The 13,133-nt window shown below is 46.4% G+C and overlaps 1 non-coding gene and 1 pseudogene across 1 annotated transcript; both read left to right on the top strand.

Annotated features, from left to right (window-relative positions):
* Window positions 1-5,482: 5,482 nt before the first annotated feature.
* Window positions 5,483-11,784, top strand: LOC138998084 (DNA-directed RNA polymerase II subunit RPB2 pseudogene; annotated as a pseudogene).
* Window positions 6,509-6,619, top strand: LOC138998209 (U6 spliceosomal RNA). Its single transcript, XR_011469082.1, has one exon. It is a non-coding gene; the product is annotated as a U6 spliceosomal RNA (small nuclear RNA).
* Window positions 11,785-13,133: the final 1,349 nt, after the last annotated feature.

The following is a 13,133-nucleotide window of genomic DNA, read 5'->3' as shown; positions in this document are numbered from 1 at the left end:
CCCTGAAGAGCTGCTTGTTGACATGTCACTAGTGGTATGCTGGGGAACATTCAAGATGTGGGTCCAATTCTTTCAACCCACAGTAATAAAGTCACATGTTGGAGGTGAGTTTCCCAAGGTTTGCATGCAGGTGGGTTTACTAGGGAAGGTCCTCAGAAACAGCACCTGTGGGAACTGGGGAAGGAGAATTGGGCTTCCAGGAGAAACTGAACCGCAATGCAGCTGAAACAGGCCTCTGCTGATCCCCATGGAGAGCCTCGGGACAACTCTCCAAGCCCATCCCAGCTCCACAGTGGAGTGAGGAGAGATGAGCTTCACGCCTTCATAGAGTAACCATTGAATGCAGAGAGCCCACGGGAATGAAGCATGTTGGGTGAAGTGGTTAACTTCAGCAGAGAGCAGTTCCCAGAGAGCAACTGATGGGTGAGTCATCAGCAGCCCAAACTCACAGCACCTGAGGAAGGAAGCTTTGGTCCAGAAAGATCTGGGTGGGACACTGTGGCATCTACTACTTCCCTGTAACTAGAGTCTAAAGCAGAGTCTAAAGAGTGCAGAGGGCATGTTACCACCATGTGAGTGAACCCAAGCCAGCCTGCTAGAGGATGACAGAAAGACCAAGCAGCCCAGCTGTCCCAGACCAGGCCTTTCTAGACCAGTCGATCCCCACCCTCCCATACATGACAAAGTCCAAAGCCACCTACCCAACCCCAGCTGGCTGGAGGTATATGCATGAGACCAGCTGAGGCCAGAATACCCACCCAGCTAAATCCTAGACTCAGTAACAATAACGCATGCTTATCTCTTCAAGTCACTGAGTCCTGAGGCATTTTTACACAGCAATAGCCAACTGAGACCAGGTCTGAGATGATCCTGGCTGGATCCTGAGTAGAAGTGAAAGAGAAGGATGCAGCTGTCTAGTTGAACCTCTACAGCCTGCATTTGGGGCTTTTTAGAAAAAGGAATGGACTTGATCCTAAAGGCAATAATTAGCAATGGAAAGTTATTGAGCAAGATACTCTCCCACCCGAAGCCATGCCTTCCTGCAATCAGAGGCTGTTCTAATCAAGACTCGTGAAACAGATCAGTCCAGCTCAACCCAGCTAACAATTTAAAAGAGGGGAGAGTAGTTATTTTCAGGATGTGTATCTCACAGAAGCCCATGGACATGAAATCTGGGCCTGCTAAGAGTCAGAAGACTGTCAATAACAGATGGGCTCTCCTGCATCCCTGAAGGTCTGCTCCATTTCATTTCTCCTTGAATGAGAGAAGATGCCAGTCTTAAAATATGTGAATACCTACTGTGTGCAAGGCCAGGACTGCTTTGGAAGTCATGATCTGGTTGCCTTTACATTGATTTCCCCCTTCCCTCTGCTCAGCTCTGTGCAGAAAGATGCCTGCTGTTTCCTAGCTTCTTGCCAGCTGCCTTTGGTTTGGAGTCAGTAGAGAAGGAGAACCAGGCCATTTCTCCCCTTCCTTCTCCTCCTCATGTGTGGCTTCATCCTTACCTCCAGCTCCTGTCGCTGGCCCCCTCCTTCCCTAGTCACCAACTACCACTGGAAAAGTCCAAAGCCTTTCCAGATGCAACCCGATGGCTCCAACCAAAGCGGGAGGCAGTGCCGCCCCTTCCTTTTGCCCTCCATCCTCTGAGCAGAGCCTCCCAGCTGCTGCTAATCGCTGGGTTGTCTCACTTTATCCCGTTTGATCTAGCAATGCTCTTGGGCCTTTGAAATGGAGTCTCTATATTAAATTCCCTTGATTGAATTTCCTGGCGTTTGCCTTCCGCCTGGGACCTCACTGAGGAACCACCATATTGGGCCACACTAGGGGCAAACAACTCTGTAAAGGGCATAGCAGGTCTGAGGTTCTGCGGTTGGAGTCAATAAATAACCAGCATCCCCCTTCTTACACTCTGACCTCCTGATTCCATCTCCATTGACTAAACCCAACTGGCCACCAGAAAGCAAAAATGGACAAGAAGTAAAACAGTCTGGTCCAGAGAGGACGTGGGGGTGCAGAAATGGAGCTGGATAGCCAGTGGTCTCATGACAGGACCTAGTGAGTATGCCTGTGGATCTCGTTCAGAGAGACCGGTTTCCGAGGTGCATGAAGATGCACCTCTCAGAGCTTTCCGTTCAGCTGCAGGAATGGGTTAGCTGACAAACCAGGGTCAGCCTCAGCTTTCAAGCCGAAATCGTGCTCTCCCCAGGGGCTCCCTGACAATAACTGAGCATGGCAGGGGCACTTGGGTCTGGTCATTTCTGCCCAATGACCTTCTCTTCTAGAAGCCAGTCTTTGCTTTTGAACTCTTGATTGGTGTAGAGGCTGAACAGGCTGAGACTCTCCCTGCCCAACTGTGCTTCTTCCCCCTCTTATCTTTCATAGGCATTCTCGGTGGTGTGCTGGAAAATGGTTAACAATTGGCTCTCTGATTTATAGCATCTGCCAATTTCTATGGTGTGAATGCATCCACCCCAACCAGCTTCAACCTTCCCAATGGGCAGCTGGAAATGATGCTGGTCCCAGCATACCACTGGGAATTGCCACTCGCATGTGCCCTAACCAGGCCAGGGATCAAACCTGCTACCCAGGTATGTGCCCTTGACTGGGAATCAAACCCATGATCCTTCAGAGCATGGACCAACACTCTAACCACCAAGCGACACCAGCCATAGCTGTACCCATATTTTTGTCTCAGTTGGAGATCTCTCAAACAGACCCTAAGCCAGCAAATCAGCTAAGCTGGTCTCAGTAGGAGCCAGTATGAAGCCTCATCAATTCAAGTCTCCTATGACACTTGGTCCCAGAATTGGTCATCTCTGGGCAGAATGGCAGCCAGCTGCATGGACCCACCACATCACACGCAGCAGAGGCAGGTGTGTTCAGAAGCTCTGGAAGGTGGAAGACCACCTTGATCCATTTAGTCATGGCATTCTGGGCCGGAGATTGCAGGGCCTGCCCCCACCCCACACGTGGAAGCCTTCAGAGGCAAGTCTGGTCCAGCAGATTTAGAAATTACAATCTCCTGCCTTGATCCTGGGCCATTCGCTTCCCGTAGCCTCCTAGCTCTGCATTCTCTACCTGCTCTGGAGTTATTGGGGCCTGCTGTGAATTTAGGAACAATAAAACCATCAAAGGGCTTGGTCCTGAGAACAATCAGTTGGAGATTTTGCAATAAAGGAGCATCCTGCCCAGGAAGGTGTGAGACTTCAAGGCAAGTCTGAAAGGGCCTTCTGAAAGGGCCTTTTTGGGGTGGGGGCAGGGTCTGATAGGGTCCACACCTGGGATGGCTTAAGGTGCCATCTGGCCTGGAGAGGGGCAGGTTCCTGTCAGCTGTAGTGCAGGTCCCTGTCTCTCCAGGGCTCCAGGAGGACGACCACGCTGTTCTTCCCAGAACATCCACTCCAGGTGTCAATGCACCTGGCAATGCATCAGAATGGACCATGTTTTCTACACAAGCTTCTCGTCCAGGACCCTTTGGTCCTCTCCTAGCACATGTCATCACCTTACATTTCACCCCCTGGCCCTTGCTTCTCTCCAATTCCTTCACTCACGCAGGGCAAAGGCCTTGAATACAGCCAGATGTGTGTGCCGCTCAGAGGGCTGGGGGGTGCTGGGAACACAGAGTAGGCAGCTTCCTATCCTGGGACAGAGAGTGCATACCAGAAGACAGTTGAGAAGGTAGTTCTTTCAGGGAGTGATAAGAGCATGGAAGCCAAGCAGGGTGAGGGACAGGGAGAGTACAGCACAGGCTGCTGTTTCAGCGAGTCATCAGTTCAAATGTCACTTCCTCAGGAAGGCTTCCAAGAACATGCAAGTGCAAAGGAAGTGAGCCATGCAGGTATCTAGGGGAAGAGGCTTGAAACAGGCACCTGCTTAGCATGGCCAGGGACAGCAATGGGACTAGTGAGTGTCTGCTCCCCCCTTTACCTGTGATGTTTCCTTTGTCTACACATTCCCTCTCTCCCCTGATAGCTTTCACCCAGCCAAGTCTTACTCATGGGACCTTCACAGTTCAGCTCAGAGGTCACCTCCTCCAGTTGTCACTTCCTGCCCCATTCTTTTCCTTGCATTTCCTTGGGCTGAACCACCCTTTATAGATTGTCTTAGTTATAGACCGCTGCCTAGGCAAAATCATGCCTTTCCTTGTGTAGCCCACAGCCAGTGACATATCCATGCAGGGGTATAAAGGCTGGGCCAGACTATCCTGGGACACCTTTGAAGGGTTATTCTAGCTCCAGAATGATGGTTGCAAGAAGGGATAGGGGTTGGGGGACTGGGTGGAAAAGGTGACGGGATTAATAAGGGCACATTGATAGACACAAAATAGTCATGGGGATGTAAAGTACAGCATAGGGAATATAGTCAAGAATATTGTAATAACTCTGCATGGCGCCAGGTGGGAAACACTTTGTAAAGTATATGATTGTCTAACCACTATATTGTACACCTAAAACTAATACAAAATAATATTTAATGTAAACTATAATTGAAAAAATTTTTAATGATGTGTTCTTTTCCCAACCCTCACTGTTGGGATCTCAGAGTTGGAATGCTCTTTGTATCATGTATCCATTGCCCAGGCTGAGTGCCTTCAATAATCAACAATCACTGATTATTTTGTCCATGGATCTGAATGGACATGGCATAGGGGGCAAGGCAGCTTCACATGATATCCACTGGAGCAATTTGAGCATTCATGGGAGTAGATTCTTGGCCCTGGCTCACATGGCTGGTGAGTTGGTGCTGGTTACTGGTTCCTTTTCAGGTGGACCTCTCCTCAGGGATGCTTGAGCTTCCTCACAGCATGGTGGTGGTTTCCAAAAATCCCAAAAGATAGAGTGCTTGGTGGAAGTTATATCACTGAGTATGATCTAGTCTCCACTGATATGGTGACATTTCTGCATCTTTTATCATTCAAGGCAGTCACAAGTCTGGTCCAAGTTCCAGGGTCAAGGCTGTGCATCCCTCCTCATGATTGAGTTTGGAATAAAAAAATGGAAGATAGTCTTGTGATCATTTTTGGAAAACATAATCGATCACTCTGCTGCTGTCCTGAGTTCAGCTCAGCTGCCCGCATCCAGCATTTGAGTCTCTGCCTCTTTGCCTGGCATTTTCTCCACCTTGCCCGGCTTTGGACTGAGCCAGGACTCGGCACAGGCCTGAAAACACTGGAGAGTTGACACTCCTGTGGGCAATCTCAACCATTAGGCACCCTTAGTGGCTTCTTCCCATATTCCCTTTATGCTTTTTGGGGTCTTCAACAAAGCAGACACTTGGAGACATTAGGAGTCTGTTAAAGGCATAACTCCAGACCCTTTTCTGACTTTGGCTTTGAGAAGCACTATAAAGGGGAATACCACTATTTATTGGTGGGGCAATGAAAGCACCTCTCAAATTATCCCGCCATGAGGATCGGAGAGTCATAAAGGAGCTACAGGTAACACATTCTACAAGGCTTAGCTAACATGGGCATGTTATCGAGATGCATCTGCCAGACTCTCCAAAGTACTTGAGTTCTCAGAAGGGAAGTATGGGTAGGGACATCTCCATGTGGCAGCCTGGGGGTGCACTGCTTGGGTACCCTTCAAGAAGAACTTGCTGTTCAGTCGTAGGGTAGCACCTTTGGGTTCCATGGCACCATTCATGCTGTCACCATGGTCTTTGCTACGGCCGAGTCGAGTGGGGGTCCTGGGGACCGTGAATGGCTGCCCATTGGCACTCCTCTGAGGGGCAGTCTGTGCTCTGGAGCTCCCATAGGCTCTGAGACATTGTGGGATCTGCCTCTTGACCTGAGGCCCTCGCTGCCTGCTTCTGTTTCCTCTCATCTCACACGGGTGTTGCCCACCGTCCCCATAAGCTGCTTGCATGACTAACTTCTGGGTCTTCCAGTAAGCAGCTGCTTACCCCAGTTATCCACTCCCCGAGAGGAAGCAGGGTGGTGGGGGCACAGAACAGAAGCAATGTGGTGTGTGTGTGTGTGTGTGTGTGTGTGTGTGTGTGTGTGTGTGTTTCCAACACAACACCAGCAATAGCCTATGCCCGGTCTTAGCACTAGTTCCTTGTCCAGCCCAGACTGCCTCCATTGGTGCCACGCCTCATCCACCTCCCACATCAGGGCAGGCCTGCTCGGGTGGCCACACTTTCCCAGGGAGGTTCCGCCCCAGCTCCTCCCAAGGGATCTTTAAAGCATAATTGCTGACCCAGGATGTGTTGGTGCTGAGTTTATCACGAAGCTAAATGCTGGCGTTCTTCCTTCAACTCGAGAGCCAAAACTAATATAAACACCCACTCCCCATTCGTTACCCTAATGCCATCAGCAATGTGAGCAGGCCTGACCCTATCAGAGGCCTCCTGATTTATGGCCTCACGAACAGATGCAGCCGGCTGGAAGCTGAGCTGGGCATCTGGGTACCGAGGAGGAAGCTGGTTTAAGTGAAGTGGCAGCCTCCCACCTGAGCTGGGGGGCTACCGCCTTCTGCAGGGAGGAGATTTAAGAAGTTGGGGACTTGTGCTCGCTTCGGCAGCACATATAATAAATTGGAACGATACAGAGAAGATTAGCATGGCCCCTGTGCAAGGATGACATGAAAATTCGTGAAGCGTTCATATATATATTTTTTTAAGAAAAAAAGAAGTTGGGGACTTTGCTGAGCGAATGGGAAAGGAAAGAGGCCACACTATCTATTTAGGGCAGAAACTGAGGGGAGAAATGAAGGGAAGGCAGAAAAGAATGTCTCAGTCAGCTGACCGAGGCAGAGGTGTGGAAGCTATTGCAAGCCTCGATCAGTGGCATGAGAAGGGGGTATGTGAGGTCTTACTCCCTTCACCTTTATGCATCTCCCCATACCTTGGATGAGTCCTGGATCCGATTTTATTTTAGCAATATAATATGACAGAATTGTGGGCGGAATTCTCAAGGCAGAGTGTTGTTCTACCCATATTCTTTGCTTCACAGTAAAATTTTATTGCACACGCACGCGCACACACGCACACACACAGAGAAAAGTGACAAAATCATAAGCATAGAGCTGCATGGATTTCACTCTTCTCAAGCCATCATTGGCAAGGCATCCCTACCTGTGGAGGATTGTTGTTCTTTCCAAAGGCCTGATTCCAGAAAGATCTACCATAGACTTCTTTCCAATGTGCAGAAAGCCTCACCTGGTCCAATTAACGTATTTTATAGTTTTTTAATTACCTGTTGGGGGAAGATTTCAGCACAAGGACCTGCTAATTCCCTCTTCTTTCCATCTGTGAGAAGTCACTTATGCACAGGGCAGCCTGGAAACTCAGAAAAGTTAACATCCCTGGGAAAACTTCAGCCAATGGAAGCTAAGAGTGCACAGATGAGTGCCCAGCTTCCTGCTCTCCGAGGGCCAATCTGCGGTGCACTCTACATTGTGACGCAGAGCATCCCCTCGGGATGAGCCCCAATCGCCCACCATTATTACACTCTCACTGTCATGTTTTTACTGTTTTTTTTCTTTCCCTGTCCCTCTCTCGTCTTTGCTCTGGCTTCTTGGAAACCGCTTACAAATAAACCTTCTGCCCCCCAGGTCCTCACTCAGATACAAATGAAGGCAGGGATACAAGTTAAGGTAGGGAAAGAGGAGGAAAGGTGGCCGGAGATTGCCGAGGCATTTCCCCATGTTATATGTAATCTTCAAAGTGTGGGTAAGGATGCTGCATTCCAAGCATGTAGACAATGAGAAGACACCACGTCACTGAAGTTCCCACAGGAAAATATTGGGGCTTCTGCTCATCACCAACCCAGTTTTCCTTGAGAAGTTGAAGAACCGCCAAGATATTTGCTAAAGTTTCAACAAATTCCTCTCTCCAAGCCTACTTACTGGGAAAGAGATGGTGCTCCTTCACCACTGATGCCAAATGAGGCCAGATTACGAAATCTCACGTATTCTGCTCCACTTTATGTTGATATAACAAAAATAGTCATTAAAAAAGGTGAAGAACAACTTCAGACTCAGCATCAGAAAACTTGTATAGGAAAAATTCCAATTATGTTGCGTTCAACTTATTGCCTATTGAATGGCTTAACAGATCGTGATCTTTGTGAGTTAAATGAATGCCCCTTGGACCCTGGTGGCTATTTCATTATTAATGGATCAGAAAAGGTTCTAATTGCACAAGAAAAAATGCAACGAACACAGTCTATGTGTTTGCCAAAAAGGATTCTAAATATGCCTACACAGGAGAGTGTAGATCATGTCTGGAGAATTCTTCCCGACCCACCAGTACTATTTGGGTTAGCATGCTGGTAAGAGGAGGACAGGGTGCAAAAAAGAGTGCTATCGGCCAGCGCATTGTGGCAACTCTACCATATATCAAGCAAGAAGTTCCCATTATTATTGTGTTCAGAGCATTAGGTTTCGTGTCTGACAGATATTTTAGAGCATATTATTTATGATTTTGAAGATCCAGAGATGATGGAAATGGTTAAACCTTCTCTCGATGAAGCTTTTGTCATCCAAGAACAGAATGCTGCACTAAATTTCATTGGCTCAAGAGGGGCAAAGCCTGGTGTCACTAAAGAGAAAAGAATTAAATATACAAAAGAAGTCTTACAGAAAGAAATGCTCCCTCACGTTGGTGTCAGTGATTTTTGTGAGACCAAAAAAGCTTATTTCTTGGGGTATATGGTGCATAGGTTACTTCTAGCAGCTTTGGGTAGAAGAGAATTAGATGACAGAGATCACTATGGAAACAAAACATTGGATCTTGCTGGACCACTACTTGCATTCTTATTTAGAGGCCTGTTTAAGAATTTGCTTAAAGAAGTACGGCTCTATGAACAGAAGTTTATTGATCGAGGAAAGGATTTTAACTTGGAGTTGGCAATTAAAACAAGGATTATATCTGGTGGCCTACAATACTCTTTAGCTACTGGAAACTGAGGTGACCAAAAGAAAGCTCATCAAGCCAGAGCCGGAGTATCTCAGGTGTTAAACCGCCTGATGTTTGCATCTACTCTTTCTTACCTGCGTCGTTTAAATTCTCCAATCGGCAGAGATGGCAAGCTGGCAAAACCAAGACAGTTGCATAATACGTTGTGGGGAATGGTGTGTCCTGCTGAGACTCCGGAGGGCCATCCTGTAGGACTTGTGAAGAATTTAGCCCTGATGGCTTATATTTCAGTTGGATCTCAACCTTCTCCAATTCTGGAATTTTTAGAAGAATGAAGTATGGAAAATTTATTTTATTTTATTTTATTTATTTTTTTTTTCGCTTAAAGTATTACAAAGGGTATTACATAAGTGTCCTTTTTTCCCCCCCGCCCTTGACAAACCCCTACCCTCCCTTACCCCCCAGTGTCTTATGTCCATTAGTTATGCTTATATGCAGGCATACAAGTCCTTCGGTTGATCTCTTACTCCCCTCCCTCCTGCCCCCCAACTCTCTCTGGCCTTCCCACTGCAGTTTGACAATCAGTTTGAGGCAGCTCTGCCTCTGTATCTATTATTGTTCAAAAGTTTGTAATGGTCTTTATTATCCATGAATGAGTGAGATCATGTGGTATTTTTCCTTCATTGACTGGCTTGTTTCACTTAGCATAATGCTCTCCAGTTCCATCCATGATGTTGCAAATGGTAGGAGTTCCTTCTTTTTAACAGCAGCATAGTATTCCATCGTGTAGATGTACCACAGTTTTCTAATCCATTCATCTACTGATGGGCACTTAGGCTGTTTCCAGATCTTAGCTATGGTGAATTGTGCTGCTATGAACATCTGGTTACATATATCCTTTCTGATAGGTGTTTCTGGTTTCTTGGGATATATTCCTAGTAGTGGGATCACAGGGTCAAATGGGAGTTCCATTTCCAATTTTTTGAGGAACCTCCAGGAGTATGGAAAATTTAGAAGAAATTTCTCCTGCAGCTATTGCTGTTGCAACCAAGATTTTTGTTAATGGTTGCTGAGTTGGAATACATAAAGATCCCGAACAACTTATGAACACTCTAAGGAAATCGCGGTGTCAGATGGACATCATTGTGTCTGAAGTTTCTCTGATCAGAGATATTCGAGAGAGGGAGATTTGGATCTACACAGATGCTGGTCGTATTTGTAGACCACTTCTGATTGTGGAAAAACAAAAGCTTCTGTTGAAGAAGAGACATATTGATCAATTGAAAGAGAGAGAATATAACAACCACAGTTGGCAGGATCTTGTGGCCAGTGGGGTAGTGGAATATATTGATACTCTAGAAGAAGAAACAGTGATGCTGGCAATGACTCCAAATGATTTAAAAGAGAAAGAAGTAGCTTATTGTTCCACATATACATACTGTGAGATTCACCCATCAATGATTTTTGGTGTCTGTGCATCTACTATTCCATTTCCTGATCATAACCAGTCCCCTAGAAACACATACCAGTCTGCTATGGGTAAGCAGGCCATGGGAGTTTATATCACTAACTTTCACATCCGTATGGATACATTGGCCCATGTTCTCTATTATCCTCAAAAACCACTTGTGACTACACCGTCTATGGAATATCTGCAATTTAGAGAGTTGCCAGTAGGTATCAATTCAATTGTGGCCATTGCATCATACACTGGCTATAATCAAGAAGACTCCATTATCATGAATCGTTCAGCGGTAGACCGAGGCTTTTTCAGGTCCGTTTTCTATCGATCATACAAAGAACAGGAGTCTAAAAAGGATTTGACCAAGAAGAAGTTTGAGAAGCCTACATGTGAAACATGCCAGGGTATGAGGCATGCCATATATGACAAGCTGGATGGTGATGGTCTGATAGCTCCCGGGGTCCGTGTATCGGGAGATGATGTTATTATAGGCAAAACAGTCACCCTGCCTGAAAATGAAGATGAGCTGGAGAGCACTAATAGATGCTATACCGAGAGAGACAGTAGCACTTTTCTCAGGACTAGTGAGACAGGCATTGTGGACCAGGTTATGGTAACTCTCAACCAGGAAGGATATAAATTTTGTAAAATAAGGGTACGCTCTGTTAGAATTCCACAGATTGGAGACAAATTTGCCAGTCGACATGGTCAAAAGGGTACTTGTGGTATTCAGTATAGACAAGAGGATATGCCTTTCACCTGCGAAGGAATCACTCCTGATATCATCATAAATCCCCATGCCATCCCCTCTCGTATGACAATTGGTCACTTGATTGAATGTCTTCAAGGGAAGGTTTCAGCTAACAAAGGCGAAATTGGTGATGCCACTCCATTTAACGATGCCGTTCATGTGCAGAAGATTTCTAACCTTTTGTATGATTATGGCTACCATCTAAGAGGAAATGAGGTCTTGTACAATGATTCACTGGTAGAAAAATCACATCACAAATTTTCATCGGCCCCACTTATTACCAGCGTTTGAAGCATATGGTGGATGACAAGATTCATTCTCATGCTAGGGGCCCTATTCAGATCCTTAACAGACAGCCCGTGGAGGGTAGATCCCGGGATGGTGGCCTGCATTTTGGTGAGATGGAACGAGACTGTCAGATTGCCCATGGGGCAGCCCAGTTTTTAAGGGAAAGACTGTTTGAGGCATCAGATCCATATCAGGTTCATGTTTGCAATCTTTGTGGAATAATGGCGATTGCTAACACCAGGACCCATACGTATGAATGCAGGGGCTGTCGGAATAAAACCCAGATTTCTTTGGTACGAATGCCTTATGCGTGCAAACTGTTGTTTCAAGAGCTTATGTCTATGAGTATTGCACCTCGAATGATGAGTGTTTAGCTCTTTTAAAAGATTCTCAACAAGACACTTATCAATGCCTTTTGTGTCTTATTTTAATGATATGGCTTTTTAAAATAACAAATAAATGTGTTACATTGTGAAAAAAGATAATTCTTCCTACCTGAATCCGGCTTACCCCCAAATCTATACCACCAATATGTAGAGTTGGCTCTGCATGCCAGAACCCTTACCATCTTAGGGAGTTCCTGGTTGCAGACTATATAAAGCATCAGTGGAATAGTCCCTGTATTTGGGGACAGGTTGGTGACAACATTGACAAAAATTCTCACTGTCAATGTCAGAAACATCCAAAGCTGTAGGGAATTATTATAAGAGCTTATTTGAGCCAAACTGATGACATAACCCTGAAGAGCAAGATCTCAGATGCACCGGGAAGTAAGTTTTGCAACCTCTTTGATACATTTGAAATTAATGAGGGAGCTAAGGAAGATTAAAGGTGGGAGAAAGCAAGGTGGGCATTGGCTTACAGGCTAGTTAACAAGGTTATGTGCTCTCTTGAGGATTAATACCTCCCTCCAGCAAAGAGCAGAGGACGCCAAGGGATGGGGGCCACAGAATGGGCCAAGTGGATTCCTAAATGAGGTCTGCGCATGCCTCCCGACCATGCATGGATACATGGACCTGCAAAGAGACAAGATGTGAGTTCTATTAAGATCAAGATACAGAGGAGCTTGTTTTTGGCATATTTATGTATCTGAGAGTAAAAGTAGTCCACAGACAAATCTAGAAATCAAGCTTCAGAAACAGAAATCTAGAGGCAAATATGAATAGAAAGGAACTAATATATTCATCTTCCAAGAGCAGAAGATTCCAGAGGAAAGGTTCACAGTGAACCAATGTGGACCAGTCCCACCAGCTGGGCAGCTATGGTGAAGTCAAAACAAGTTCATGACAAACCTTAACTTTTCTAATATCTAAGAAGAAAGCATCTGAAAGGAGGAGAGATTGAGCCTGAGCTCCTTCCACCCCAAACATGTCCCTTGGGAGAGTGATGGTAGGAAGAAGAAATGACCAGAAGGCTAGGTGCAGCTCATTAGGGGACACCTGACATTTCCATGGTTTTGGAGCTCCATGGTGGGAAAGGATATTAACATGAAAGGGCAAGAAAAGGCTCCAGGCAGGGATCCTATGACTCCCAGCAGTACCTGGTCCTCAGGTACTCAGACCCCTGAGAGCAGGGAGCAGCTTTGGAATCTGAGACAACCTGTCATCCCAGATCAGCCTCAGAGGGACGCTCCCCTGATCTCTGCCCCTCCTCCATGTCTGATTGCTTCGGCGTTTGAGTTTAATCCCTCCTTTCTGAGCTGATGCAGAACAAGCCGTGTGCTCCCTTTCTTCTTTAGAGATAGAGATCCCCTCCGTGCCCCCTAGCAGC

Source organism: Myotis yumanensis, unplaced genomic scaffold (assembly GCF_028538775.1).
Source record: "Myotis yumanensis isolate MYYU_CA2020_CCGP unplaced genomic scaffold, mMyoYum1.0.hap1 SCAF_19, whole genome shotgun sequence".
Lineage (NCBI taxonomy): Eukaryota > Metazoa > Chordata > Mammalia > Chiroptera > Vespertilionidae > Myotis > Myotis yumanensis.
This window is presented reverse-complemented; position numbering and strand designations above follow the sequence as displayed.